Below are 27,859 nucleotides of genomic sequence, written 5' to 3'. Positions count from 1 at the left end.
GGGTCTTTGCAAAAAACATGGAGAAGCTGGGGATTGAACCCAGGACCTCATACATGCAAAGCATGCGCTCTACCACTGAGCTACATCCCCTTTCTGGGAAAGAAAAAAATGTTGCTTTTTTTTTTTTTTAAATGTCACTTTTATTTAACCAGGTAAGCCAGTTAAGGACAAGTTCTCATACACCACTGCGACCTGGCCAAGATAAAGCAAAGCAGTGCAACAAAAACAACAACACAGAGTTACACATGGAACAAACAAATCTGGGCTTGGGACCAGCAAAAGTGACCCAAAAGAGACACTCTGGCGGAGCAACTTAGTTTTTAATTGTATTTTTTTGTTTTTCAGTTTAGTTTTCTTAATTTGGTTTGGTTTTTAACCTTATGGTCCACTTAGGAGCCTACGACAAGTCACAGTAAAATATTAACATTTTTAACCATAACATAAAAATAAATAATTCTATACAATCTACATTAACAATCTAAATGGAGCAAAAAGAGACAATAGAAAAAACCTTCATTTGCAATGTGAGAAAATGATGGTAACTAGTCTGGCCCTAATTCAGGTTAATTTTTTAAATGTTTTATGTAAGCCAGGGCGGGATCAGCCAGCGGCAGCTTCCCACATTCATATACAGTCTGGAAGCGGAGGGGGGAACTATTAATTCAATGTACTTTTTATATACACCACTCCATTGAAACTACAATGAAATGATAGCAGCAATTCTTAAAACAGGTACGGACAGGGATCGAAAACATGAACTTCAGTTTTTGAAAATTATGACATAAAAGTTGGCAACCATGCCACTTCTGTTCTATAAATGTACTAACAGGGATTGAACATATTCTTCAGATTACAAGACCAAATGATTTTGCACATCTCTGTTTCCTGCTTAGAATTTCAACATTCTGGAAAGTAGAAGTTGGGTCTTTGCAAAAAAACATGGAGAAGCTGGGGATTGAACCCAGGACCTCCTACATGCAAAGCATGCGCTCTACCACTGAGCTACATCCCCTTTCTGGGAAAGAAAAAAATGTTGCTTTTTTTTTTAAATGTCACTTTTATTTAACCAGGTAAGCCAGTTAAGGACAAGTTCTCATACAACACTGCGACCTGGCCAAGATAAAGCAAAGCAGTGCAACACAAACAACAACACAGAGTTACACATGGAACAAACAAATCCGGGCTTGGGACCAGCAAAAGTGACCCAAAAGAGACACTCTGGCGGAGCAACTTAGTTTTTAATTGTATTTTTTTGTTTTTCAGTTTAGTTTTCTTAATTTGGTTTGGTTTTTAACCTTATGGTCCACTTAGGAGCCTACGACAAGTCACAGTAAAATATTAACATTTTTAACCATAACATAAAAATAAATAATTCTATACAATCTACATTAACAATCTAAATGGAGCAAAAAGAGACAATAGAAAAAACCTTCATTTGCAATGTGAGAAAATGATGGTAACTAGTCTGGCCCTAATTCAGGTTAATTTATTTTTATTTTTATGTAAGCCAGGGCGGGATCAGCCAGCGGCGGCTTCCCACATTCATATACAGTCTGGAAGCGGAGGGGTGAACTATTAATACAATGTACTTTTTAAATACACCACTCCATTGAAACTACAATGAAATGATAGCAGCAATTCTTAAAACAGGTACGGACAGGGATCGAAAACATGAACTTCAGTTTTTGAAAATTATGACATAAAAGTTGGCAACCATGCCACTTCTGTTCTATAAATGTACTAACAGGGATTGAACGCATATTCTTCAGATTACAAGACCAAATGATTTTGCACATCTCTGTTTCCTGCTTAGAATTTCAACATTCTGGAAAGTAGAAGTTGGTTCTTTGCAAAAACACATGGAGAAGCTGGGGATTGAACCCAGGACCTCCTACATGCAAAGCATGCGCTCTACCACTGAGCTACATCCCCTTTCTGGGAAAGAAAAAAATGTTGCTTTTTTTTTTTAAATGTCACTTTTATTTAACCAGGTAAGCCAGTTAAGGACAAGTTCTCATACACCACTGCGACCTGGCCAAGATAAAGCAAAGCAGTGCAACACAAACAACAACACAGAGTTACACATGGAACAAACAAATCCGGGCTTGGGACCAGCAAAAGTGACCCAAAAGAGACACTCTGGCGGAGCAACTTAGTTTTTAATTGTATTTTTTTGTTTTTCAGTTTAGTTTTCTTAATTTGGTTTGGTTTTTAACCTTATGGTCCACTTAGGAGCCTACGACAAGTCACAGTAAAATATTAACATTTTTAACCATAACATAAAAATAAATAATTCTATACAATCTACATTAACAATCTAAATGGAGCAAAAAGAGACAATAGAAAAAACCTTCAATTGCAATGTGAGAAAATGATGGTAACTAGTCTGGCCCTAATTCAGGTTAATTTTTTAAATGTTTTATGTAAGCCAGGGCGGGATCAGCCAGCGGCGGCTTCCCACATTCATATACAGTCTGGAAGCGGAGGGGTGAACTATTAATACAATGTACTTTTTAAATACACCACTCCATTGAAACTACAATGAAATGATAGCAGCAATTCTTAAAACAGGTACGGACAGGGATCGAAAACATGAACTTCAGTTTTTGAAAATTATGACATAAAAGTTGGCAACCATGCCACTTCTGTTCTATAAATGTACTAACAGGGATTGAACGCATATTCTTCAGATTACAAGACCAAATGATTTTGCACATCTCTGTTTCCTGCTTAGAATTTCAACATTCTGGAAAGTAGAAGTTGGTTCTTTGCAAAAACACATGGAGAAGCTGGGGATTGAACCCAGGACCTCATACATGCAAAGCATGCGGTCTACCACTGAGCTACATCCCCTTTCTGCAAAAGAAAAAAATGTTGCTTTTTTTTTTTAAATGTCACTTTTATTTAACCAGGTAAGCCAGTTAAGGACAAGTTCTCATACACCACTGCGACCTGGCCAAGATAAAGCAAAGCAGTGCAACACAAACAACAACACAGAGTTACACATGGAACAAACAAATCTGGGCTTGGGACCAGCAAAAGTGACCCAAAAGAGACACTCTGGCGGAGCAACTTAGTTTTTAATTGTATTTTTTCATTTTTCATTTTAGTTTTCTTAATTTGGTTTGGTTTTTAACCTTATGGTCCACTTAGGAGCCTACGACAAGTCACAGTAAAATATTAACATTTTTAACCATAACATAAAAATAAATAATTCTATACAATCTACATTAACAATCTAAATTGACCAAAAAGAGACAATAGAAAAAACCTTCAATTGCAATGTGAGAAAATGATGGTAACTAGTCTGGCCCTAATTCAGGTTAATTTTTTAAATGTTTTATGTAAGCCAGGGCGGGATCAGCCAGCGGCAGCTTCCCACATTCATAAACAGTCTGGAAGCGGAGGGGTGAACTATTAATACAATGTACTTTTTAAATACACCACTCCATTGAAACTACAATGAAATGATAGCAGCAATTCTTAAAACAGGTACGGACAGGGATCGAAAACATGAACTTCAGTTTTTGAAAATTATGACATAAAAGTTGGCAACCATGCCACTTCTGTTCTATAAATGTACTAACAGGGATTGAACGCATATTCTTCAGATTACAAGACCAAATGATTTTGCACATCTCTGTTTCCTGCTTAGAATTTCAACATTCTGGAAAGTAGAAGTTGGGTCTTGCAAAAAAACATGGAGAAGCTGGGGATTGAACCCAGGACCTCATACATGCAAAGCATGCGCTCTACCACTGAGCTACATCCCCTTTCTGCAAAAGAAAAAAATGTTGCTTTTTTTTTTTTAAATGTCACTTTTATTTAACCAGGTAAGCCAGTTAAGGACAAGTTCTCATACACCACTGCGACCTGGCCAAGATAAAGCAAAGCAGTGCAACACAAACAACAACACAGAGTTACACATGGAACAAACAAATCTGGGCTTGGGACCAGCAAAAGTGACCCAAAAGAGACACTCTGGCGGAGCAACTTAGTTTTTAATTGTATTTTTTTGTTTTTCATTTTAGTTTTCTTAATTTGGTTTGGTTTTTAACCTTATGGTCCACTTAGGAGCCTACGACAAGTCACAGTAAAATATTAACATTTTTAACCATAACATAAAAATAAATAATTCTATACAATCTACATTAACAATCTAAATTGACCAAAAAGAGACAATAAAAACCTTCATTTGCAATGTGAGAAAATGATGGTAACTAGTCTGGCCCTAATTCAGGTTAATTTTTTAAATGTTTTATGTAAGCCAGGGCGGGATCAGCCAGCGGCAGCTTCCCACATTCATAAACAGTCTGGAAGCGGAGGGGTGAACTATTAATACAATGTACTTTTTAAAATACACCACTCCATTGAAACTACAATGAAATGATAGCAGCAATTCTTAAAACAGGTACGGACAGGGATCGAAAACATGAACTTCAGTTTTTGAAAATTATGACATAAAAGTTGGCAACCATGCCACTTCTGTTCTATAAATGTACTAACAGGGATTGAACGCATATTCTTCAGATTACAAGACCAAATGATTTTGCACATCTCTGTTTCCTGCTTAGAATTTCAACATTCTGGAAAGTAGAAGTTGGGTCTTTGCAAAAAAACATGGAGAAGCTGGGGATTGAACCCAGGACCTCATACATGCAAAGCATGCGCTCTACCACTGAGCTACATCCCCTTTCTGCAAAAGAAAAAAATGTTGCTTTTTTTTTTTAAATGTCACTTTTATTTAACCAGGTAAGCCAGTTAAGGACAAGTTCTCATACACCACTGCGACCTGGCCAAGATAAAGCAAAGCAGTGCAACACAAACAACAACACAGAGTTACACATGGAACAAACAAATCTGGGCTTGGAACCAGCAAAAGTGACCCAAAAGAGACACTCTGGCGGAGCAACTTAGTTTTTAATTGTATTTTTTTGTTTTTCATTTTAGTTTTCTTAATTTGGTTTGGTTTTTAACCTTATGGTCCACTTAGGAGCCTACGACAAGTCACAGTAAAATATTAACATTTTTAACCATAACATAAAAATAAATAATTCTATACAATCTACATTAACAATCTAAATGGAGCAAAAAGAGACAATAGAAAAAACCTTCATTTGCAATGTGAGAAAATGATGGTAACTAGTCTGGCCCTAATTCAGGTTAATTTTTTTTATGTTTTATGTAAGCCAGGGCGGGATCAGCCAGCGGCAGCTTCCCACATTCATAAACAGTCTGGAAGCGGAGGGGTGAACTATTAATACAATGTACTTTTTAAATACACCACTCCATTGAAACTACAATGAAATGATAGCAGCAATTCTTAAAACAGGTACGGACAGGGATCGAAAACATGAACTTCAGTTTTTGAAAATTATGACATAAAAGTTGGCAACCATGCCACTTCTGTTCTATAAATGTACTAACAGGGATTGAACGCATATTCTTCAGATTACAAGACCAAATGATTTTGCACATCTCTGTTTCCTGCTTAGAATTTCAACATTCTGGAAAGTAGAAGTTGGGTCTTTGCAAAAAAACATGGAGATGCTGGGGATTGAACCCAGGACCTCATACATGCAAAGCATGCGCTCTACCACTGAGCTACATCCCCTTTCTGCAAAAGAAAAAAATGTTGCTTTTTTTTTTAAATGTCACTTTTATTTAACCAGGTAAGCCAGTTAAGGACAAGTTCTCATACACCACTGCGACCTGGCCAAGATAAAGCAAAGCAGTGCAACACAAACAACAACACAGAGTTACACATGGAACAAACAAATCTGGGCTTGGAACCAGCAAAAGTGACCCAAAAGAGACACTCTGGCGGAGCAACTTAGTTTTTAATTGTATTTTTTTGTTTTTCATTTTAGTTTTCTTAATTTGGTTTGGTTTTTAACCTTATGGTCCACTTAGGAGCCTACGACAAGTCACAGTAAAATATTAACATTTTTAACCATAACATAAAAATAAATAATTCTATACAATCTACATTAACAATCTAAATGGAGCAAAAAGAGACAATAGAAAAAACCTTCATTTGCAATGTGAGAAAATGATGGTAACTAGTCTGGCCCTAATTCAGGTTAATTTTTTTTTAATGTTTTATGTAAGCCAGGGCGGGATCAGCCAGCGGCAGCTTCCCACATTCATAAACAGTCTGGAAGCGGAGGGGGGAACTATTAATACAATGTACTTTTTAAATACACCACTCCATTGAAACTACAATGAAATGATAGCAGCAATTCTTAAAACAGGTACGGACAGGGATCGAAAACATGAACTTCAGTTTTTGAAAATTATGACATAAAAGTTGGCAACCATGCCACTTCTGTTCTATAAATGTACTAACAGGGATTGAACGCATATTCTTCAGATTACAAGACCAAATGATTTTGCACATCTCTGTTTCCTGCTTAGAATTTCAACATTCTGGAAAGTAGAAGTTGGGTCTTTGCAAAAAAACATGGAGAAGCTGGGGATTGAACCCAGGACCTCATACATGCAAAGCATGCGCTCTACCACTGAGCTACATCCCCTTTCTGCAAAAGAAAAAAATGTTGCTTTTTTTTTTAAATGTCACTTTTATTTAACCAGGTAAGCCAGTTAAGGACAAGTTCTCATACACCACTGCGACCTGGCCAAGATAAAGCAAAGCAGTGCAACACAAACAACAACACAGAGTTACACATGGAACAAACAAATCTGGGCTTGGGACCAGCAAAAGTGACCCAAAAGAGACACTCTGGCGGAGCAACTTAGTTTTTAATTGTATTTTTTTGTTTTTCATTTTAGTTTTCTTAATTTGGTTTGGTTTTTAACCTTATGGTCCACTTAGGAGCCTACGACAAGTCACAGTAAAACATTAACATTTTTAACCATAACATAAAAATAAATAATTCTATACAATCTACATTAACAATCTAAATGGACCAAAAAGAGACAATAGAAAAAACCTTCATTTGCAATGTGAGAAAATGATGGTAACTAGTCTGGCCCTAATTCAGGTAAATTTTTTTAATGTTTTATGTAAGCCAGGGCGGGATCAGCCAGCGGCAGCTTCCCACATTCATAAACAGTCTGGAAGCGGAGGGGTGAACTATTAATACAATGTACTTTTTAAATACACCACTCCATTGAAACTACAATGAAATGATAGCAGCAATTCTTAAAACAGGTACGGACAGGGATCGAAAACATGAACTTCAGTTTTTGAAAATTATGACATAAAAGTTGGCAACCATGCCACTTCTGTTCTATAAATGTACTAACAGGGATTGAACAAGCATATTCTTCAGATTACAAGACCAAATGATTGGAAGTTGGGTCTTTGCAAAAAAACATGGAATGGGGATTGAACCCAGGACCTCATACAGCAAAGCATGCGCTCTACCACTGAGCTACATGTTTCTGAAAATCAAAAATGTTCTTGTAATTTGAAGAACTTTTATTTAATCCAGTACATTTATAGAACAGAGTGGCATGGTTGCAAGTTCATCATTTTCAAAAACTGAAGTTCATGTTTTCGATCCTGTCCGTACCTGTTTTAAGAATTGCTGCTATCATTTCATTGTAGTTTCAATGGAGTGGTGTATTTAAAAAGTACATTGTATTAATAGTTCACCCCTCCGCTTCCAGACTGTTTATGAATGTGGGAAGCTGCCGCTGGCTGATCCCGCCCTGGCTTACATAACCTGAATTAGGGCCAGACTAGTTACCATCATTTTCTCACATTGCAAATGAAACTTAGTTTTTTCTATTGTCTCTTTTTGGTCCATTTAGATTGTTAATGTAGATTGTATAGAATTATTTATTTTTATGTTATGGTTAAAAATGTTAATATTTTACTGTGACTTGTCAGTAGGCTCCTAAGTGGACCATAAGGTTAAAAACCAAACCAAATTAAGAAAACTAAAATGAAAAACAAAAAAATACAATTAAAAAAACTAAGTTGCTCCGCCAGAGTGTCTCTTTTGGTCACTTTTGCTGGTCCCAAGCCCAGATTTGTTTGTTCCATGTGTAACTCTGTGTTGTTGTTTGTGTTGCACTGCTTTGCTTTATCTTGGCCAGGTCGCAGTGGTGTATGAGAACTTGTCCTTAACTGGCTTACCTGGTTAAATAAAAGTGACATTTAAAAAAAAAGCAACATTTTTTTCTTTTGCAGAAAGGGGATGTAGCTCAGTGGTAGAGCGCATGCTTTGCATGTATGAGGTCCTGGGTTCAATCCCCAGCATCTCCATGTTTTTTTGCAAAGACCAACTTCTACTTTCCAGAATGTTGAAATTCTAAGCAGGAAACAGAGATGTGCAAAATCATTTGGTCTTGTAATCTGAAGAATATGCGTTCAATCCCTGTTAGTACATTTATAGAACAGAAGTGGCATGGTTGCCAACTTTTATGTCATAATTTTCAAAAACTGAAGTTCATGTTTTCGATCCCTGTCCGTACCTGTTTTAAGAATTGCTGCTATCATTTCATTGTAGTTTCAATGGAGTGGTGTATTTAAAAAGTACATTGTATTAATAGTTCACCCCTCCGCTTCAGACTGTTTATGAATGTGGGAAGCTGCCGCTGGCTGATCCCGCCCTGGCTTACATAAAACATTTAAAAATTAACCTGAATTAGGGCCAGACTAGTTACCATCATTTTCTCACATTGCAAATGAAGGTTTTTTCTATTGTCTCTTTTTGCTCCATTTAGATTGTTAATGTAGATTGTATAGAATTATTTATTTTTATGTTATGGTTAAAAATGTTAATATTTTACTGTGACTTGTCGTAGGCTCCTAAGTGGACCATAAGGTTAAAAACCAAACCAAATTAAGAAAACTAAAATGAAAAACAAAAAATACAATTAAAAACTAAGTTGCTCCGCCAGAGTGTCTCTTTTTTAAATCACTTTTGCTGGTTCCAAGCCCAGATTTGTTTGTTCCATGTGTAACTCTGTGTTGTTGTTTGTGTTGCACTGCTTTGCTTTATCTTGGCCAGGTCGCAGTGGTGTATGAGAACTTGTCCTTAACTGGCTTACCTGGTTAAATAAAAGTGACATTTAAAAAAAAAAACAACATTTTTTTCTTTTGCAGAAAGGGGATGTAGCTCAGTGGTAGAGCGCATGCTTTGCATGTATGAGGTCCTGGGTTCAATCCCCAGCATCTCCATGTTTTTTTTTGCAAAGACCCAACTTCTACTTTCCAGAATGTTGAAATTCTAAGCAGGAAACAGAGATGTGCAAAATCATTTGGTCTTGTAATCTGAAGAATATGCGTTCAATCCCTGTTAGTACATTTATAGAACAGAAGTGGCATGGTTGCCAACTTTTATGTCATAATTTTCAAAAACTGAAGTTCATGTTTTCGATCCCTGTCCGTACCTGTTTTAAGAATTGCTGCTATCATTTCATTGTAGTTTCAATGGAGTGGTGTATTTAAAAAGTACATTGTATTAATAGTTCACCCCTCCGCTTCCAGACTGTTTATGAATGTGGGAAGCTGCCGCTGGCTGATCCCGCCCTGGCTTACATAAAACATTTAAAAAATTAACCTGAATTAGGGCCAGACTAGTTACCATCATTTTCTCACATTGCAAATGAAGGTTTTTTCTATTGTCTCTTTTTGCTCCATTTAGATTGTTAATGTAGATTGTATAGAATTATTTATTTTTATGTTATGGTTAAAAATGTTAATATTTTACTGTGACTTGTCGTAGGCTCCTAAGTGGACCATAAGGTTAAAAACCAAACCAAATTAAGAAAACTAAAATGAAAAACAAAAAAATACAATTAAAAACTAAGTTGCTCCGCCAGAGTGTCTCTTTTGGGTCACTTTTGCTGGTTCCAAGCCCAGATTTGTTTGTTCCATGTGTAACTCTGTGTTGTTGTTTGTGTTGCACTGCTTTGCTTTATCTTGGCCAGGTCGCAGTGGTGTATGAGAACTTGTCCTTAACTGGCTTACCTGGTTAAATAAAAGTGACATTTAAAAAAAAAAAGCAACATTTTTTTTTTCACAGAAAGGGATGTAGCTCAGTGGTAGAGCTAACATGCTTTGCATGTATTCTCCTGGGTTCAATCCCAGCTTCTCCATGTTTTTGCAAAGAACCCAACTTCTACTTTCCAGAATCTTGAAATTCTAAGCAGGAAACAGAGATGTGCAAAATCATTTGGTCTTGTAATCTGAAGAATATGCGTTCAATCCCTGTTAGTACATTTATAGAACAGACAGTGGCATGGTTGGCCAACTTTTATGTCATAATTTTCAAAAAACTGAAGTTCATCTTTTGATCCAGCAAAAGTGACCCAAAAGAGACACTTTAAGAATTGCTGCTATTTATTTCATTGTTTTTCAATGGAGTGGTGTATTTAAAAAGTACATTGTATTAATAGTTCACCCCTCCGCTTCCAGACTGTATAAAATGTGGGAACTGCCGCTTTAACCATCCCGCCCTGGCTTACATAAAAATTTAAAAATTTAACCTGAATTAGGGCCAGACTAGTTACCATCATTTTCTCACATTGCAATTGAAGGTTTTTTCTATTGTCTCTTTTTGGTCCATTTAGATTGTTAATGTAGATTGTATAGAATTATTTATTTTTATGTTATGGTTAAAAATGTTAATATTTTACTGTGACTTGTCGAGGCTCCTAAGTGGACCATAAGGTTAAAAACCAAACCAAATTAAGAAAACTAAAATGAAAAACAAAAAAATACAATTAAAACTAAGTTGCTCCGCCAGAGTGTCTCTTTGGGTCACTTTTGCTGGTCCCAAGCCCAGATTTGTTTGTTCCATGTGTAACTCTGTGTTGTTGTTTGTGTTGCACTGCTTTGCTTTATCTTGGCCAGGTCGCAGTGGTGTATGAGAACTTGTCCTTAACTGGCTTACCTGGTTAAAAAAAGTGACATTTAAAAAAATAAGCAACATATTTTCTTTCCCAGGAAGGGGATGTAGCTCAGTGGTAGAGCGCATGCTTTGCATGTATGAGGTCCTGGGTTCAATCCCCAGCTTCTCCATGTTTTTTTGCAAAGACCCAACTTATACTTTCCAGAATATTGAAATTCTAAGCAGGAAACAGAGATGTGCAAAATCATTTGGTCTTGTAATCTGAAGAATATGCTTTCAATCCCTGTTAGTACATTTATAGAACAGAAGTGGCATGTTTGCCAACTTTTATGTCATAATTTTCAAAAACTGAAGCTCATGTTTTCGATCCCTGTCCGTACCTGTTTTAAGAATTGCTGCTATCATTTCATTGTAGTTTCAATGGAGTGGTGTATTTAAAAGTACATTGTATTAATAGTTCACCCCTCCGCTTCCAGACTGTATATGAATGTGGGAAGCTGCCGCTGGCTGATCCCGCCCTGGCTTACATAAAAATTTAAAAAATTAACCTGAATTAGGGCCAGACTAGTTACCATCATTTTCTCACATTGCAATTGAAGGTTTTTTCTATTGTCTCTTTTTGGTCCATTTAGATTGTTAATGTAGATTGTATAGAATTATTTATTTTTATGTTATGGTTAAAAATGTTAATATTTTACTGTGACTTGTCGTAGGCTCCTAAGTGGACCATAAGGTTAAAAACCAAACCAAATTAAGAAAACTAAACTGAAAAACAAAAAATACAATTAAAAACTAAGTTGCTCCGCCAGAGTGTCTCTTTTGGGTCACTTTTGCTGGTCCCAAGCCCGGATTTGTTTGTTCCATGTGTAACTCTGTGTTGTTGTTTGTGTTGCACTGCTTTGCTTTATCTTGGCCAGGTCGCAGTGGTGTATGAGAACTTGTCCTTAACTGGCTTACCTGGTTAAATAAAAGTGACATTTAAAAAATAAGCAAGATTTTTTTCTTTCCCAGAAAGGGGATGTAGCTCAGTGGTAGAGTGCATGCTTTGCATGTAGGAGGTCCTTGTTTCAATCCCCAGCTTCTCCATGTGTTTTTGCAAAGAACCAACTTCTACTTTCCAGAATGTTGAAATTCTAAGCAGGAAACAGAGATGTGCAAAATCATTTGGTTTTGTAATCTGAAGAATATGCGTTCAATCCCTGTTAGTACATTTATAGAACAGAAGTGGCATGGTTGCCAACTTTTATGTCATAATTTTCAAAAACTGAAGTTCATGTTTTCGATCCCTGTCCGTACCTGTTTTAAGAATTGCTGCTATCATTTCATTGTAGTTTCAATGGAGTGGTGTATATAAAAGTACATTGAATTAATAGTTCACCCTCGGCTTCCAGACTGTATATGTATGTGGGAAGCTGCCGCTGGCTGATCCCGCCCCTGGCTTACATAAAACATTTAAAAAATTAACCTGAATTAGGGCCAGACTAGTTACCATCATTTTCTCACATTGCAATTGAAAGTTTTTCTATTGTCTCTTTTGGTCCATTTAGATTGTTAATGTAGATTGTATAGAATTATTTATTTTTAAATTTATGGTTAAAAATGTTAATGTTTTACTGTGACTTGTCGTAGGCTCCAAAGTGGACCATAAGGTTAAAAACCAAACCAAATTAAGAAAACTAAACTGAAAAACAAAAAAATACAATTAAAAACTAAGTTCTTCACCAGAGTGTCTCTTTTGGGTCACTTTTGCTGGTCCCAAGCCCGGATTTGTTTGTTCCATGTGTAACTCTGTGTTGTTGTTTGTGTTGCACTGCTTTGCTTTATCTTGGCCAGGTCGCAGTGGTGTATGAGAACTTGTCCTTAACTGGCTTACCTGGTTAAATAAAGTGACATTTAAAAAAATAAGCAACATTTTTTTCTTTCCCAGAAAGGGGATGTAGCTCAGTGGTAGAGCGCATGCTTTGCATGTATGAGGTCCTGGGTTCAGTCCCCAGCTTCTCCATGTTGTTTTGCAAAGACCCAACTTATACTTTCCAGAATATTGAAATTCTAAGCAGGAAACAGAGATGTGCAAAATCATTTGGTCTTGTAATCTGAAGAATATGCTTTCAATCCCTGTTAGTACATTTATAGAACAGAAGTGGCATGGTTGCCAACTTTTATGTCATAATTTTCAAAAACTGAAGTTCATGTTTTTGATCCCTGTCCGTACCTGTTTTAAGAATTGCTGCTATGATTTCATTGTAGTTTCAATGGAGTGGTGTATATAAAAAGTACATTGAATTAATAGTTCACCCCTCCGCTTCCAGACTGTATATGAATGTGGGAAGCTGCCGCTGGCTGATCCCGCCCTGGCTTACATAAAACATTTAAAAAATTAACCTGAATTAGGGCCAGACTAGTTACCATCATTTTCTCACATTGCAATTGAAAGTTTTTCTATTGTCTCTTTTTGGTCCATTTAGATTGTTAATGTAGATTGTATAGAATTATTTATTTTTAATTTTATGTTATGGTTAAAAATGTTAATGTTTTACTGTGACTTGTCGTAGGCTCCAAAGTGGACCATAAGGTTAAAAACCAAACCAAATTAAGAAAACTAAACTGAAAAACAAAAAAATACAATTAAAAACTAAGTTCTTCACCAGAGTGTCTCTTTTGGGTCACTTTTGCTGGTCCCAAGCCCGGATTTGTTTGTTCCATGTGTAACTCTGTGTTGTTGTTTGTGTTGCACTGCTTTGCTTTATCTTGGCCAGGTCGCAGTGGTGTATGAGAACTTGTCCTTAACTGGCTTACCTGGTTAAATAAAAGTGACATTTAAAAAAATAAGCAACATTTTTTTCTTTCCCAGAAAGGGGATGTAGCTCAGTGGTAGAGCGCATGCTTTGCATGTATGAGGTCCTGGGCTCAATCCCCAGCTTCTTCATGTTTTTTTGCAAAGACCCAACTTCTACTTTCCAGAATATTGAAATTCTTAGCAGGAAACAGAGATGTGCAAAATCATTTGGTCTTGTAATCTGAAGAATATGCTTTCAATCCCTGTTAGTACATTTATAGAACAGAAGTGGCATGGTTGCCAACTTTTATGTCATAATTTTCAAAAACTGAAGTTCATGTTTTCGATCCCTGTCCGTACCTGTTTTAAGAATTGCTGCTATCATTTCATTGTAGTTTCAATGGAGTGGTGTATATAAAAAGTACATTGAATTAATAGTTCACCCCTCCGCTTCCAGACTGTATATGAATGTGGGAAGCTGCCGCTGGCTGATCCCGCCCTGGCTTACATAAAACATTTAAAAAATTAACCTGAATTAGGGCCAGACTAGTTACCATCATTTTCTCACATTGCAATTGAAGGTTTTTCTATTGTCTCTTTTTGGTCCATTTAGATTGTTAATGTAGATTGTATAGAATTATTTATTTTTATGTTATGGTTAAAAATGTTAATGTTTTACTGTGACTTGTCGTAGGCTCCTAAGTGGACCATAAGGTTACAAACCAAACCAAATTAAGAAAACTAAACTGAAAAACAAAAAATACAATTAAAAACTATGTTGCTCCGCCAGAGTGTCTCTTTTGGGTCACTTTTGCTGGTCCCAAGCCCGGATTTGTTTGTTCCATGTGTAACTCTGTGTTGTTGTTTGTTGCACTGCTTTGCTTTATCTTGGCCAGGTCGCAGTGGTGTATGAGAACTTGTCCTTAACTGGCTTACCTGGTTAAAAAAAGTGACATTTAAAAAAATAAGCAACAGTTTTTTCTTTCCCAGAAAGTGGATGTAGCTCAGTGGTAGAGCACATGTTTTGCATGTATGAGGTCCTGGGTTCAATCCCCAGCTTCTCCAAGTTTTTTTGCAAAGACCCAACTTCTATTTTCCAGAATATTGAAATTCTAAGCAGGAAACAGAGATGTGCAAAATCATTTGGTCTTGTAATCTGAAGAATATGCTTTCAATCCCTGTTAGTACATTTATAGAACAGAAGTGGCATGGTTGCCAACTTTTATGTCATAATTTTCAAAACTGAAGTTCATGTTTTCGATCCCTGTCCGTACCTGTTTTAAGAATTGCTGCTATCATTTCATTGTAGTTTCAATGGAGTGGTGTATATAAAAAGTACATTGAATTAATAGTTCACCCCTCCGCTTCCAGACTGTATATGAATGTGGGAAGCTGCCGCTGGCTGATCCCGCCCTGGCTTACATAAAACATTTAAAAAATTAACCTGAATTAGGGCCAGACTAGTTACCATCATTTTCTCACATTGCAATTGAAAGTTTTTTCTATTGTCTCTTTTTGGTCCATTTAGATTGTTAATGTAGATTGTATAGAATTATTTATTTTTAATTTTATGTTATGGTTAAAAATGTTAATGTTTTACTGTGACTTGTCGTAGGCTCCTAAGTGGACCATAAGGTTAAAAACCAAACCAAATTAAGAAAACTAAACTGAAAAACAAAAAAATACAATTAAAAACTAAGTTGCTCCGCCAGAGTGTCTCTTTTGGGTCACTTTTGCTGGTCCCAAGCCCGGATTTGTTTGTTCCATGTGTAACTCTGTGTTGTTGTTTGTGTTGCACTGCTTTGCTTTATCTTGGCCAGGTCGCAGTGGTGTATGAGAACTTGTCCTTAACTGGCTTACCTGGTTAAATAAAAGTGACATTTAAAAAAATAAGCAACATTTTTTTCTTTCCCAGAAAGGTGATGTAGCTCAGTGGTAGAGCGCATGCTTTTCATGTATGAGGTCCTGGGTTCAATCCCCAGCTTCTCCAAGTTTTTTTGCAAAGACCCAACTTCTACTTTCCAGAATATTGAAATTCTTAGCAGGAAACAGAGATGTGCAAAATCATTTGGTCTTGTAATCTGAAGAATATGCTTTCAATCCCTGTTAGTACATTTATAGAACAGAAGTGGCATGGTTGCCAACTTTTATGTCATAATTTTCAAAAACTGAAGTTCATGTTTTCGATCCCTGTCAGTACCTGTTTTAAGAATTGCTGCTATCATTTCATTGTAGTTTCAATGGAGTGGTGTATATAAAAAGTACATTGAATTAATAGTTCACCCCTCCGCTTCCAGACTGTGTATGAATGTGGGAAGCTGCCACTGGCTGATCCCGCCCTGGCTTACATAAAACATTTAAAAAATTAACCTGAATTAGGGCCAGACTAGTTACCATCATTTTCTCACATTGCAATTGAAGGTTTTTTCTATTGTCTCTTTTTGGTCCATTTAGATTGTTAATGTAGATTGTATAGAATTATTTATTTTTATGTTACGGTTAAAAATGTTAATGTTTTACTGTGACTTGTCGTAGGCTCCTAAGTGGACCATAAGGTTACAAACCAAACCAAATTAAGAAAACTAAACTGAAAAACAAAAAATACAATTAAAAACTATGTTGCTCCGCCAGAGTGTCTCTTTTGGGTCACTTTTGCTGGTCCCAAGCCCGGATTTGTTTGTTCCATGTGTAACTCTGTGTTGTTGTTTGTGTTGCACTGCTTTGCTTTATCTTGGCCAGGTCGCAGTGGTGTATGAGAACTTGTCCTTAACTGGCTTACCTGGTTAAATAAAAGTGACATTTAAAAAAATAAGCAACATTTTTTTCTTTCCCAGAAAGGGGATGTAGTTCAGTGTTAGAGCGCATGCTTTGCATGTATGAGGTCCTGGGTTCAATCCCCAGCTTCTCCATGTTTTTTTGCAAAGACCCAACTTATACTTTCCAGAATATTGAAATTCTAAGCAGGAAACAGAGATGTGCAAAATCATTTGGTCTTGTAATCTGAAGAATATGCTTTCAATCCCTGTTAGTACATTTATAGAACAGAAGTGGCATGGTTGCCAACTTTTATGTCATAATTTTCAAAAACTGAAGTTCATGTTTTCGATCCCTGTCCGTACCTGTTTTAAGAATTGCTGCTATCATTTCATTGTAGTTTCAATGGAGTGGTGTATATAAAAAGTACATTGTATGAATAGTTCACCCCTCCGCTTCCAGACTGTATATGAATGTGGGAAGCTGCCACTGGCTGATCCCGCCCTGGCTTACATGAAAAAAAATATAAAAAATAACCTGAATTAGGGCCAGACTAGTTACCATCATTTTCTCACATTGCAATTGAAGGTTTTTTCTATTGTCTCTTTTTGTCCATTTAGATTGTTAATGTAGATTGTATAGAATTATTTATTTTTATGTTATGGTTAAAAATGTTAATGTTTTACTGTGACTTGTCGTAGGCTCCTAAGTGGACCATAAGGTTAAAAACCAAACCAAATTAAGAAAACTAAACTGAAAAACAAAAAAATACAATTAAAAACTAAGTTGCTCCGCCAGAGTGTCTCTTTGGGTCACTTTTGCTGGTCCCAAGCCCGGATTTGTTTGTTCCATGTGTAACTCTGTGTTGTTGTTTGTGTTGCACTGCTTTGCTTTATCTTGGCCAGGTCGCAGTGGTGTATGAGAACTTGTCCTTAACTGGCTTACCTGGTTAAATAAAAGTGACATTTAAAAAAATAAGCAACATTTTTTTCTTTCCCAGAAAGGGGATGTAGCTCAGTGGTAGAGCGCATGCTTTGCATGTATGAGGTCCTGGGTTCAATCCCCAGCTTCTCCATGTTTTTTTGCAAAGACCCAACTTCTACTTTCCAGAATATTGAAATTCTAAGCAGGAAACAGAGATGTGCAAAATCATTTGGTCTTGTAATCTGAAGAATATGCTTTCAATCCCTGTTAGTACATTTATAGAACAGAAGTGGCATGGTTGCCAACTTTTATGTCATAATTTTCAAAAACTGAAGTTCATGTTTTCGATCCCTGTCCGTACCTGTTTTAAGAATTGCTGCTATCATTTCATTGTAGTTTCAATGGAGTGGTGTATATAAAAGTACATTGAATTAATAGTTCACCCCTCCGCTTCCAGACTGTATATGAATGTGGGAAGCTGCCGCTGGCTGATCCCGCCCTGGCTTACATAAAACATTTAAAAAAATTAACCTGAATTAGGGCCAGACTAGTTACCATCATTTTCTCACATTGCAATTGAAGGTTTTTTCTATTGTCTCTTTTTGGTCCATTTAGATTGTTAATGTAGATTGTATAGAATTATTTATTTTTATGTTATGGTTAAAAATGTTAATGTTTTACTGTGACTTGTCGTAGGCTCCTAAGTGGACCATAAGGTTAAAAACCAAACCAAATTAAGAAAACTAAACTGAAAAACAAAAAAATACAATTAAAAACTAAGTTGCTCCGCCAGAGTGTCTCTTTTGGGTCACTTTTGCTGGTCCCAAGCCCGGATTTGTTTGTTCCATGTGTAACTCTGTGTTGTTGTTTGTGTTGCACTGCTTTGCTTTATCTTGGCCAGGTCGCAGTGGTGTATGAGAACTTGTCCTTAACTGGCTTACCTGGTTAAATAAAAGTGACATTTAAAAAAAAAAAGCAACATTTTTTTCTTTCACAGAAAGGGATGTAGCTCAGTGGTAGAGCGCATGCTTTGCATGTATGAGGTCCTGGGTTCAATCCCCAGCTTCTCCATGTTTTTTTTTTGCAAAGACCCAACTTCTACTTTCCAGAATGTTGAAATTCTAAGCAGGAAACAGAGATGTGCAAAATCATTTGGTCTTGTAATCTGAAGAATATGCGTTCAATCCCTGTTAGTACATTTATAGAACAGAAGTGGCATGGTTGCCAACTTTTATGTCATAATTTTCAAAAACTGAAGTTCATGTTTTCGATCCCTGTCCGTACCTGTTTTAAGAATTGCTGCTATCATTTCATTGTAGTTTCAATGGAGTGGTGTATATAAAAAGTACATTGAATTAATAGTTCACCCCTCCGCTTCCAGACTGTATATGAATGTGGGAAGCTGCCGCTGGCTGATCCCGCCCTGGCTTACATAAAACATTTAAAAAATTAACCTGAATTAGGGCCAGACTAGTTACCATCATTTTCTCACATTGCAATTGAAGGATTTTTCTATTGTCTCTTTTTGGTCCATTTAGATTGTTAATGTAGATTGTATAGAATTATTTATTTTTATGTTATGGTTAAAAATGTTAATGTTTTACTGTGACTTGTCGTAGGCTCCTAAGTGGACCATAAGGTTAAAAACCAAACCAAATTAAGAAAACTAAACTGAAAAACAAAAAAATACAATTAAAAACTAAGTTGCTCCGCCAGAGTGTCTCTTTTGGGTCACTTTTGCTGGTCCCAAGCCCGGATTTGTTTGTTCCATGTGTAACTCTGTGTTGTTGTTTGTGTTGCACTGCTTTGCTTTATCTTGGCCAGGTCGCAGTGGTGTATGAGAAATTGTCCTTAACTGGCTTACCTGGTTAAATAAAAGTGACATTTAAAAAAAAAAGCAACATTTTTTTTTCTTTCCCAGAAAGGGGATGTAGCTCAGTGGTAGAGCGCATGCTTTGCATGTATGAGGTCCTGGGTTCAATCCCCAGCTTCTCCATGTTTTTTTGCAAAGACCCAACTTCTACTTTCCAGAATGTTGAAATTCTAAGCAGGAAACAGAGATGTGCAAAATCATTTGGTCTTGTAATCTGAAGAATATGCTTTCAATCCCTGTTAGTACATTTATAGAACAGAAGTGGCATGGTTGCCAACTTTTATGTCATAATTTTCAAAAACTGAAGTTCATGTTTTCGATCCCTGTCCGTACCTGTTTTAAGAATTGCTGCTATCATTTCATTGTAGTTTCAATGGAGTGGTGTATATAAAAAGTACATTGTATTAATAGTTCACCCCTCCGCTTCCAGACTGTATATGAATGTGGGAAGCTGCCGCTGGCTGATCCCGCCCTGGCTTACATAAAACATTTTAAAAATTAACCTGAATTAGGGCCAGACTAGTTACCATCATTTTCTCACATTTGCAATTGAAGGTTTTTTCTATTGTCTCTTTTTGGTCCATTTAGATTGTTAATGTAGATTGTATAGAATTATTTATTTTTATGTTATGGTTAAAAATGTTAATGTTTTACTGTGACTTGTCGTAGGCTCCTAAGTGGACCATAAGGTTAAAAACCAAACCAAATTAAGAAAACTAAACTGAAAAACAAAAAAATACAATTAAAAACTAAGTTGCTCCGCCAGAGTGTCTCTTTTGGGTCACTTTTGCTGGTCCCAAGCCCGGATTTGTTTGTTCCATGTGTAACTCTGTGTTGTTGTTTGTGTTGCACTGCTTTGCTTTATCTTGGCCAGGTCGCAGTGGTGTATGAGAACTTGTCCTTAACTGGCTTACCTGGTTAAATAAAAGTGACATTTAAAAAAAAAAAGCAACATTTTTTCTTTTGCAGAAAGGGGATGTAGCTCAGTGGTAGAGCGCATGCTTTGCATGTATGAGGTCCTGGGTTCAATCCCCAGATTCTCCATGTTTTTTTGCAAAGACCCAACTTCTACTTTCCAGAATGTTGAAATTCTAAGCAGGAAACAGAGATGTGCAAAATCATTTGGTCTTGTAATCTGAAGAATATGCGTTCAATCCCTGTTAGTACATTTATAGAACAGACGTGGCATGGTTACCAACTTTTATGTCATAATTTTCAAAACTGAAGTTCATGTTTTCGATCCCTGTCCGTACCTGTTTTAAGAATTGCTGCTATCATTTCATTGTAGTTTCAATGGAGTGGTGTATATAAAAAGTACATTGTATGAATAGTTCACCCCTCCGCTTCCAGACTGTATATGAATGTGGGAAGCTGCCACTGGCTGATCCCGCCCTGGCTTACATGAAAAAAAATATAAAAAATAACCTGAATTAGGGCCAGACTAGTTACCATCATTTTCTCACATTGCAATTGAAGGTTTTTTCTATTGTCTCTTTTTGGTCAATTTAGATTGTTAATGTAGATTGTATAGAATTATTTATTTTTATGTTATGGTTAAAAATGTTAATATTTTACTGTGACTTGTCGTAGGCTCCTAAGTGGACCATAAGGTTAAAAACCAAACCAAATTAAGAAAACTAAACTGAAAAACAAAAAAATACAATTAAAAACTAAGTTGCTCCGCCAGAGTGTCTCTTTTGGGTCACTTTTGCTGGTCCCAAGCCCGGATTTGTTTGTTCCATGTGTAACTCTGTGTTGTTGTTTGTGTTGCACTGCTTTGCTTTATCTTGGCCAGGTCGCAGTGGTGTATGAGAACTTGTCCTTAACTGGCTTACCTGGTTAAATAAAAGTGACATTTAAAAAAAAAAAAGCAACATTTTTTTCTTTCCCAGAAAGGGGATGTAGCTCAGTGGTAGAGCGCATGCTTTGCATGTATGAGGTCCTGGGTTCAATCCCCAGCTCTCCATGTTTTTTTGCAAAGACCCAACTTCTACTTTCCAGAATGTTGAAATTCTAAGCAGGAAACAGAGATGTGCAAAATCATTTGGTCTTGTAATCTGAAGAATATGCTTCAATCCCTGTTAGTACATTTATAGAACAGAAGTGGCATGGTTGCCAACTTTTATGTCATAATTTTCAAAAACTGAAGTTCATGTTTTCGATCCCTGTCCGTACCTGTTTTAAGAATTGCTGCTATCATTTCATTGTAGTTTCAATGGAGTGGTGTATATAAAAAGTACATTGAATTAATAGTTCACCCCTCCGCTTCCAGACTGTATATGAATGTGGGAAGCTGCCGCTGGCTGATCCCGCCCTGGCTTACATAAAACATTTAAAAAATTAACCTGAATTAGGGCCAGACTAGTTACCATCATTTTCTCACATTGCAATTGAAGGATTTTTCTATTGTCTCTTTTTGGTCCATTTAGATTGTTAATGTAGATTGTATAGAATTATTTATTTTTATGTTATGGTTAAAAATGTTAATGTTTTACTGTGACTTGTCGTAGGCTCCTAAGTGGACCATAAGGTTAAAAACCAAACCAAATTAAGAAAACTAAACTGAAAAACAAAAAATACAATTAAAAACTATGTTGCTCCGCCAGAGTGTCTCTTTTGGGTCACTTTTGCTGGTCCCAAGCCCGGATTTGTTTGTTCCATGTGTAACTCTGTGTTGTTGTTTGTGTTGCACTGCTTTGCTTTATCTTGGCCAGGTCGCAGTGGTGTATGAGAACTTGTCCTTAACTGGCTTACCTGGTTAAATAAAAGTGACATTTAAAAAAAAAAAAAGCAACATTTTTTTCTTTCCCAGAAAGGGGATGTAGCTCAGTGGTAGAGCGCATGCTTTGCATGTATGAGGTCCTGGGTTCAATCCCCAGCTTCTCCATGTTTTTTTGCAAAGACCCAACTTCTACTTTCCAGAATGTTGAAATTCTAAGCAGGAAACAGAGATGTGCAAAATCATTTGGTCTTGTAATCTGAAGAATATGCTTTCAATCCCTGTTAGTACATTTATAGAACAGAAGTGGCATGGTTGCCAACTTTTATGTCATAATTTTCAAAAACTGAAGTTCATGTTTTCGATCCCTGTCCGTACCTGTTTTAAGAATTGCTGCTATCATTTCATTGTAGTTTCAATGGAGTGGTGTATATAAAAAGTACATTGTATTAATAGTTCACCCCTCCGCTTCCAGACTGTATATGAATGTGGGAAGCTGCCGCTGGCTGATCCCGCCCTGGCTTACATAAAACATTTAAAAAATTAACCTGAATTAGGGCCAGACTAGTTACCATCATTTTCTCACATTGCAATTGAACGTTTTTTCTATTGTCTCTTTTTGGTCCATTTAGATTGTTAATGTAGATTGTATAGAATTATTTATTTTTATGTTATGGTTAAAAATGTTAATGTTTTACTGTGACTTGTCGTAGGCTCCTAAGTGGACCATAAGGTTAAAAACCAAACCAAATTAAGAAAACTAAACTGAAAAACAAAAAAATACAATTAAAAACTAAGTTGCTCCGCCAGAGTGTCTCTTTGGGTCACTTTTGCTGGTCCCAAGCCCGGATTTGTTTGTTCCATGTGTAACTCTGTGTTGTTGTTTGTGTTGCACTGCTTTGCTTTATCTTGGCCAGGTCGCAGTGGTGTATGAGAACTTGTCCTTAACTGGCTTACCTGGTTAAATAAAAGTGACATTTAAAAAAAAAAGCAACATTTTTTTTCTTTCCCAGAAAGGGGATGTAGCTCAGTGGTAGAGCGCATGCTTTGCATGTATGAGGTCCTGGGTTCAATCCCCAGCTTCTCCATGTTTTTTTGCAAAGACCCAACTTCTACTTTCCAGAATGTTGAAATTCTAAGCAGGAAACAGAGATGTGCAAAATCATTTGGTCTTGTAATCTGAAGAATATGCTTTCAATCCCTGTTAGTACATTTATAGAACAGAAGTGGCATGGTTGCCAACTTTTATGTCATAATTTTCAAAAACTGAAGTTCATGTTTTCGATCCCTGTCCGTACCTGTTTTAAGAATTGCTGCTATCATTTCATTGTAGTTTCAATGGAGTGGTGTATATAAAAAGTACATTGAATTAATAGTTCACCCCTCCGCTTCCAGACTGTATATGAATGTGGGAAGCTGCCGCTGGCTGATCCCGCCCTGGCTTACATAAAACATTTAAAAAATTAACCTGAATTAGGGCCAGACTAGTTACCATCATTTTCTCACATTGTAATTGAAAGTTTTTTCTATTGTCTCTTTTTGGTCCATTTAGATTGTTAATGTAGATTGTATAGAATTATTTATTTTTATGTTACGGTTAAAAATGTTAATGTTTTACTGTGACTTGTCGTAGGCTCCTAAGTGGACCATAAGGTTAAAAACCAAACCAAATTAAGAAAACTAAACTGAAAAACAAAAAAATACAATTAAAAACTAAGTTGCTCCGCCAGAGTGTCTCTTTTGGGTCACTTTTGCTGGTCCCAAGCCCGGATTTGTTTGTTCCATGTGTAACTCTGTGTTGTTATTTGTGTTGCACTGCTTTTCTTTATCTTGGCCAGGTCGCAGTGGTGTATGAGAACTTGTCCTTAACTGGCTTACCTGGTTAAATAAAAGTGACATTTAAAAAAATAAGCAACATTTTTTTCTTTCCCAGAAAGGGGATGTAGCTCAGTGGTAGAGCGCATGCTTTGCATGTATGAGGTCCTGGGTTCAATCCCCAGCTTCTCCATGTTTTTTTGCAAAGACCCAACTTCTACTTTCCAGAATGTTGAAATTCTAAGCAGGAAACAGAGATGTGCAAAATCATTTGGTCTTGTAATCTGAAGAATATGCTTTCAATCCCTGTTAGTACATTTATAGAACAGAAGTGGCATGGTTGCCAACTTTTATGTCATAATTTTCAAAAACTGAAGTTCATGTTTTCGATCCCTGTCCGTACCTGTTTTAAGAATTGCTGCTATCATTTCATTGTAGTTTCAATGGAGTGGTGTATATAAAAAGTACATTGAATTAATAGTTCACCCCTCCGCTTCCAGACTGTATATGAATGTGGGAAGCTGCCGCTGGCTGATCCCGCCCTGGCTTACATAAAACATTTAAAAAAATTAACCTGAATTAGGGCCAGACTAGTTACCATCATTTTCTCACATTGCAATTGAAGGTTTTTCTATTGTCTCTTTTTGGTCCATTTAGATTGTTAATGTAGATTGTATAGAATTATTTATTTTTATGTTATGGTTAAAAATGTTAATGTTTTACTTGTGACTTGTCGTAGGCTCCTAAGTGGACCATAAGGTTAAAAACCAAACCAAATTAAGAAAACTAAACTGAAAAACAAAAAAATACAATTAAAAACTAAGTTGCTCCGCCAGAGTGTCTCTTTTGGGTCACTTTTGCTGGTCCCAAGCCCAGATTTGTTTGTTCCATGTGTAACTCTGTGTTGTTGTTTGTGTTGCACTGCTTTGCTTTATCTTGGCCAGGTCGCAGTGGTGTATGAGAACTTGTCCTTAACTGGCTTACCTGGTTAAATAAAAGTGACATTTAAAAAAAAAAAGCAACATTTTTTTCTTTCACAGAAAGGGATGTAGCTCAGTGGTAGAGCGCATGCTTTGCATGTATGAGGTCCTGGGTTCAATCCCCAGCTTCTCCATGTTTTTTTGCAAAGACCCAACTTCTACTTTCCAGAATGTTGAAATTCTAAGCAGGAAACAGAGATGTGCAAAATCATTTGGTCTTGTAATCTGAAGAATATGCTTTCAATCCCTGTTAGTACATTTATAGAACAGAAGTGGCATGGTTGCCAACTTTTATGTCATAATTTTCAAAAACTGAAGTTCATGTTTTCAATCCCTGTCCGTACCTGTTTTAAGAATTGCTGCTATCATTTCATTGTAGTTTCAATGGAGTGGTGTATATAAAAAGTACATTGTATTAATAGTTCACCCCTCCGCTTCCAGACTGTATATGAATGTGGGAAGCTGCCGCTGGCTGATCCCGCCCTGGCTTACATAAAACATTTAAAAAATTAACCTGAATTAGGGCCAGACTAGTTACCATCATTTTCTCACATTGCAATTGAACGTTTTTTCTATTGTCTCTTTTTGGTCCATTTAGATTGTTAATGTAGATTGTATAGAATTATTTATTTTTATGTTATGGTTAAAAATGTTAATGTTTTACTGTGACTTGTCGTAGGCTCCTAAGTGGACCATAAGGTTAAAAACCAAACCAAATTAAGAAAACTAAACTGAAAAACAAAAAAATACAATTAAAAACTAAGTTGCTCCGCCAGAGTGTCTCTTTTGGGTCACTTTTGCTGGTCCCAAGCCCGGATTTGTTTGTTCCATGTGTAACTCTGTGTTGTTGTTTGTGTTGCACTGCTTTGCTTTATCTTGGCCAGGTCGCAGTGGTGTATGAGAACTTGTCCTTAACTGGCTTACCTGGTTAAATAAAAGTGACATTTAAAAAAAAAAAGCAACATTTTTTTCTTTCCCAGAAAGGGGATGTAGCTCAGTGGTAGAGTGCATGCTTTGCATTTATGAGGTCCTGGGTTCAATCCCCAGCTTCTCCATGTTTTTTTGCAAAGACCCAACTTCTACTTTCCAGAATGTTGAAATTCTAAGCAGGAAACAGAGATGTGCAAAATCATTTGGTCTTGTAATCTGAAGAATATGCTTTCAATCCCTGTTAGTACATTTATAGAACAGAAGTGGCATGGTTGCCAACTTTTATGTCATAATTTTCAAAAACTGAAGTTCATGTTTTCGATCCCTGTCCGTACCTGTTTTAAGAATTGCTGCTATCATTTCATTGTAGTTTCAATGGAGTGGTGTATATAAAAAGTACATTGAATTAATAGTTCACCCCTCCGCTTCCAGACTGTATATGAATGTGGGAAGCTGCCGCTGGCTGATCCCGCCCTGGCTTACATAAAACATTTAAAAAATTAACCTGAATTAGGGCCAGACTAGTTACCATCATTTTCTCACATTGCAATTGAAAGTTTTTTCTATTGTCTCTTTTTGGTCCATTTAGATTGTTAATGTAGATTGTATAGAATTATTTATTTTTAATTTTATGGTTAAAAATATTAATGTTTTACTGTGACTTGTCATAGGCTCCTAAGTGGACCATAAGGTTAAAAACCAAACCAAATTAAGAAAACTAAACTGAAAAACAAAAAAATACAATTAAAAACTAAGTTGCTCCGCCAGAGTGTCTCTTTTGGGTCACTTTTGCTGGTCCCAAGCCCGGATTTGTTTGTTCCATGTGTAACTCTGTGTTGTTGTTTGTGTTGCACTGCTTTGCTTTATCTTGGCCAGGTCGCAGTGGTGTATGAGAACTTGTCCTTAACTGGCTTACCTGGTTAAATAAAAGTGACATTTAAAAAAATAAGCAACATTTTTTTCTTTCCCAGAAAGGGGATGTAGCTCAGTGGTAGAGTGCATGCTTTGCATGTATGAGGTCCTGGGTTCAATCCCCAGCTTCTCCATGTTTTTTTGCAAAGACCCAACTTCTACTTTCCAGAATATTGAAATTCTAAGCAGGAAACAGAGATGTGCAAAATCATTTGGTCTTGTAATCTGAAGAATATGCTTTCAATCCCTGTTAGTACATTTATAGAACAGAAGTGGCATGGTTGCCAACTTTTATGTCATAATTTTCAAAACTGAAGTTCATGTTTTCGATCCCTGTCCGTACCTGTTTTAAGAATTGCTGCTATCATTTCATTGTAGTTTCAATGGAGTGGTGTATATAAAAAGTACATTGTATTAATAGTTCACCCCTCCGCTTCCAGACTGTATATGAATGTGGGAAGCTGCCGCTGGCTGATCCCGCCCTGGCTTACATAAAACATTAAAAAAATTAACCTGAATTAGGGCCAGACTAGTTACCATCATTTTCTCACATTGCAATTGAAGGTTTTTTCTATTGTCTCTTTTTGGTCCATTTAGATTGTTAATGTAGATTGTATAGAATTATTTATTGTTATGTTATGGTTAAAAATGTTAATGTTTTACTGTGACTTGTCGTAGGCTCCTAAGTGGACCATAAGGTTAAAAACCAAACCAAATTAAGAAAACTAAACTGAAAAACAAAAAAATACAATTAAAAACTAAGTTGCTCCGCCAGAATGTCTCTTTTGGGTCTCTTTTGCTTTTCCCAAGCCCGGATTTGTTTGTTTCATGTGTAACTCTTGTGTTGTTGTTTGTGTTGTACTGCTTTGCTTTATCTTGGCCAGGTCGCAGTGGTGTATGAGAACTTGTCCTTAACTGGCTTACCTGGTTAAATAAAAGTGACATTTAAAAAAATAAGCAACATTTTTTTCTTTCCCAGGAAGGGGATGTAGCTCAGTGGTAGAGTGCATGCTTTGCATGTATGAGGTCCTGGATTCAATCCCCAGCTTCTCCATCTTTTTTTTGCAAAGACCCAACTTCTACTTTCCAGAATATTGAAATTCTAAGCAGGAAACAGAGATGTGCAAAATCATTTGGTCTTGTAATCTGAAGAATATGCTTTCAATCCCTGTTAGTACATTTATAGAACAGAAGTGGCATGGTTGCCAACTTTTATGTCATAATTTTCAAAAACTGAAGTTCATGTTTTCGATCCCTGTCCGTACCTGTTTTAAGAATTGCTGCTATCATTTCATTGTAGTTTCAATGGAGTGGTGTATATAAAAAGTACATTGTATTAATAGTTCA

The 27,859-nt window shown here is 36.4% G+C and overlaps 1 protein-coding gene and 22 non-coding genes across 23 annotated transcripts in view; 14 read left to right on the top strand and 9 right to left on the bottom strand.

Moving 5' to 3' along the window:
- LOC121838636 (NLR family CARD domain-containing protein 3-like) overlaps positions 1 to 27,859 on the bottom strand; it is a 733,752-nt gene that overhangs the window by 155,246 nt on the left and 550,647 nt on the right. The window lies entirely within an intron of this gene.
- On the bottom strand, positions 19 to 90 carry trnaa-ugc. The gene has a single exon. It is a non-coding gene; the product is annotated as a tRNA-Ala (tRNA).
- trnaa-ugc lies at positions 941 to 1,012 on the bottom strand. Its single transcript has one exon. It is a non-coding gene; the product is annotated as a tRNA-Ala (tRNA).
- trnaa-ugc lies at positions 1,861 to 1,932 on the bottom strand. Its single transcript has one exon. It is a non-coding gene; the product is annotated as a tRNA-Ala (tRNA).
- On the bottom strand, positions 2,782 to 2,853 carry trnaa-ugc. The gene has a single exon. It is a non-coding gene; the product is annotated as a tRNA-Ala (tRNA).
- Positions 3,702 to 3,773, bottom strand: trnaa-ugc. The gene has a single exon. It is a non-coding gene; the product is annotated as a tRNA-Ala (tRNA).
- Positions 4,622 to 4,693, bottom strand: trnaa-ugc. The gene has a single exon. It is a non-coding gene; the product is annotated as a tRNA-Ala (tRNA).
- trnaa-ugc lies at positions 5,543 to 5,614 on the bottom strand. The gene has a single exon. It is a non-coding gene; the product is annotated as a tRNA-Ala (tRNA).
- trnaa-ugc lies at positions 6,465 to 6,536 on the bottom strand. The gene has a single exon. It is a non-coding gene; the product is annotated as a tRNA-Ala (tRNA).
- Positions 8,165 to 8,236, top strand: trnaa-ugc. Its single transcript has one exon. It is a non-coding gene; the product is annotated as a tRNA-Ala (tRNA).
- trnaa-ugc lies at positions 9,083 to 9,154 on the top strand. The gene has a single exon. It is a non-coding gene; the product is annotated as a tRNA-Ala (tRNA).
- On the top strand, positions 10,928 to 10,999 carry trnaa-ugc. The gene has a single exon. It is a non-coding gene; the product is annotated as a tRNA-Ala (tRNA).
- trnaa-ugc lies at positions 12,760 to 12,831 on the top strand. Its single transcript has one exon. It is a non-coding gene; the product is annotated as a tRNA-Ala (tRNA).
- trnae-uuc lies at positions 15,524 to 15,595 on the top strand. Its single transcript has one exon. It is a non-coding gene; the product is annotated as a tRNA-Glu (tRNA).
- Positions 17,363 to 17,434, top strand: trnaa-ugc. The gene has a single exon. It is a non-coding gene; the product is annotated as a tRNA-Ala (tRNA).
- Positions 18,283 to 18,354, top strand: trnaa-ugc. The gene has a single exon. It is a non-coding gene; the product is annotated as a tRNA-Ala (tRNA).
- On the top strand, positions 19,208 to 19,279 carry trnaa-ugc. The gene has a single exon. It is a non-coding gene; the product is annotated as a tRNA-Ala (tRNA).
- On the top strand, positions 20,129 to 20,200 carry trnaa-ugc. The gene has a single exon. It is a non-coding gene; the product is annotated as a tRNA-Ala (tRNA).
- On the top strand, positions 21,972 to 22,043 carry trnaa-ugc. Its single transcript has one exon. It is a non-coding gene; the product is annotated as a tRNA-Ala (tRNA).
- Positions 22,892 to 22,963, top strand: trnaa-ugc. The gene has a single exon. It is a non-coding gene; the product is annotated as a tRNA-Ala (tRNA).
- trnaa-ugc lies at positions 23,812 to 23,883 on the top strand. The gene has a single exon. It is a non-coding gene; the product is annotated as a tRNA-Ala (tRNA).
- trnaa-ugc lies at positions 24,733 to 24,804 on the top strand. Its single transcript has one exon. It is a non-coding gene; the product is annotated as a tRNA-Ala (tRNA).
- trnaa-ugc lies at positions 26,575 to 26,646 on the top strand. The gene has a single exon. It is a non-coding gene; the product is annotated as a tRNA-Ala (tRNA).

This window comes from Oncorhynchus tshawytscha, linkage group LG17 (assembly GCF_018296145.1).
Source record: "Oncorhynchus tshawytscha isolate Ot180627B linkage group LG17, Otsh_v2.0, whole genome shotgun sequence".
Classification (NCBI taxonomy): domain Eukaryota; kingdom Metazoa; phylum Chordata; class Actinopteri; order Salmoniformes; family Salmonidae; genus Oncorhynchus; species Oncorhynchus tshawytscha.
Note: the sequence above shows the minus strand (reverse complement) of the source record. Positions and strands in the feature narration are given on the sequence as shown.